This window comes from Schistocerca cancellata, chromosome 4 (genome assembly GCF_023864275.1).
Source record: "Schistocerca cancellata isolate TAMUIC-IGC-003103 chromosome 4, iqSchCanc2.1, whole genome shotgun sequence".
NCBI classification, from domain to species: Eukaryota; Metazoa; Arthropoda; class Insecta; order Orthoptera; family Acrididae; genus Schistocerca; species Schistocerca cancellata.
Genome location: NC_064629.1, coordinates 202173768 through 202175613, shown reverse-complemented (window position 1 = coordinate 202175613; position 1846 = coordinate 202173768). Strand labels below are relative to the sequence as shown.

The 1846-nt window shown below is 48.6% G+C and overlaps 1 non-coding gene across 1 annotated transcript; it reads right to left on the bottom strand.

Moving 5' to 3' along the window:
* Window positions 1-1129: 1129 nt before the first annotated feature.
* On the bottom strand, window positions 1130-1236 carry LOC126186561 (U6 spliceosomal RNA). Its single transcript, XR_007537633.1, has one exon. It is a non-coding gene; the product is annotated as a U6 spliceosomal RNA (small nuclear RNA).
* Between the last annotated feature and the right edge of the window lie 610 nt (window positions 1237-1846).

The window sequence follows — 1846 nt, the reverse complement described above, 5'->3', positions numbered from 1 at the left end:
ATGACTTCACTTGGTGAAGAACACTGAACGTATAAAAATATCCAAGTCGACATGGAACATTTGCAAGTTTCCACGAAAACAAAGTGTTGTGGGTTGGCAGGAGAGCCAACACCGAGTACTAGAGGAAGCCGAAAGGCACGCGTTTTAGCTCACGCAGGCTGGCGTGAGGTCTGGAACAGGACAAGGAAATTAGACTTTAGAAAAACGGACGTAGCTGGTGGAATACTTAACTTTAATCCATTAATGATGAGCGTCGCTCTTGACGGTACATGATTACAGTATCAATAGTAACTGGTACTGGCGCCTTGCTAGGTCGCAGCAAATGACGTAGCTGAAGGCTATGCTAACTATCGTCTCGGCAAATGAGAGCGTATTTTGTCAGTGAACCATCGCTAGCAAAGTCGGTTGTACAACTGGGGCGAGTGCTAGGAAGTCTCTCTAGACCTGCCGTGTGGCGGCGCTCGGTCTGCAATCACTGATAGTAGCGACACGCGGGTCCGACGTATACCAACGGACCGCGGCCGATTTAAAGGCTACCACCTAGCAAGTGTGGTCTCTGGCGGTGACACCACACAAAGCACAACAGATTAAGAAAAAACAAAAGCACGGACTGAAATGCATTGTGGAATTTTTGACGTGACCTGGCCACCAGTGTGAACTGACCTAAAATTGTGTGAGAGAGAGTTAGATTATATGACATGACAAGGAACTTGAGTATAGCTCTATAGTAGATTTGCCCTCAACATTTAAATAGAAATGTCCACTTAATTTTACAGTGGGTCATCCTATTTTGAATGATAATTAATTGAAACCCTCAGCTGCCGACAGGTCCCCCCTAGATGGGGACAGCTGAAAATGTGCGCCCCGACCGGGACTCGAACCCGGGAACTCCTGCTGACATGGCAGACGCTCTATCCATCTTCTTTTTTTGTGACATCCGTTCAAGTTCGTTTGTTGAGCCTTCCACTCAGTTTTTTTATTACAGAGGCCAACCAGCTCTCTGACCGAACACGCTGAGCTACCGAGACGGCATGAAATGATGATGATTAGGACAACACAACACCCAGTCCCTGGGCGGAGAAAATCTCCGACCCAGCCGGGAATCGAACACGGGTCCTTAGGATTGACAATTAATGTGGAACGCTTCACGATTTTGCGTGTCAGCCTTGTGCAGGGGCCATGCTAATCTTCTCTGTATCGTTCCAATTTTAGTATACGTACCGCCGAAGCGAGTACGCTAAGGTGATGATTCCCGTAAGGGTTCGGGCAACCTGTGCGCATTCGCACAGACGAAGATCAATGGCCGGGTAGCCTTTACTTTGATGAAATAGATGACGAGGAATTTAAGAATTCTTTCAAGCTCAGATTTAAAACGGGGCCTCGGGACCGTGATGTAGTACACCACGTCGCCGAGGTCTCTGCACCAATGTGGAAAAGAATCGGGTCAATGGGCAGATTATATGTAGGCTTCCACGCGGTAAGCACGAGGGATTATATCGTGGTACCTCGTTGCCACAACTGTGGCGACCTGGATCACATTCTGAGGCACTGCACCAGGGGGTCGGCTTGCTTCAAGTGTGGTAAGAGTGGTCACACTCGGAATGAATGCAGAGCAGCAGGAGATTGCATTCCATGTAAAAGTCGCGGCAAGAAATCCTGTGGTGCCACGGGACGGAATTGCCCCACCTACCGGATGCTCGAACAACGCTTAATTTGAAGAATCGACTACGGCTGAGCAGCGCTCAGTAAACAGGATGCCTAAGCGTAAATCCCCGAGTAAAAGGAGGAGGGATGCCATGAGGGCAAACAGATTTAAAGAATTTATAAGGTCGCTTTCGGGCGCCGC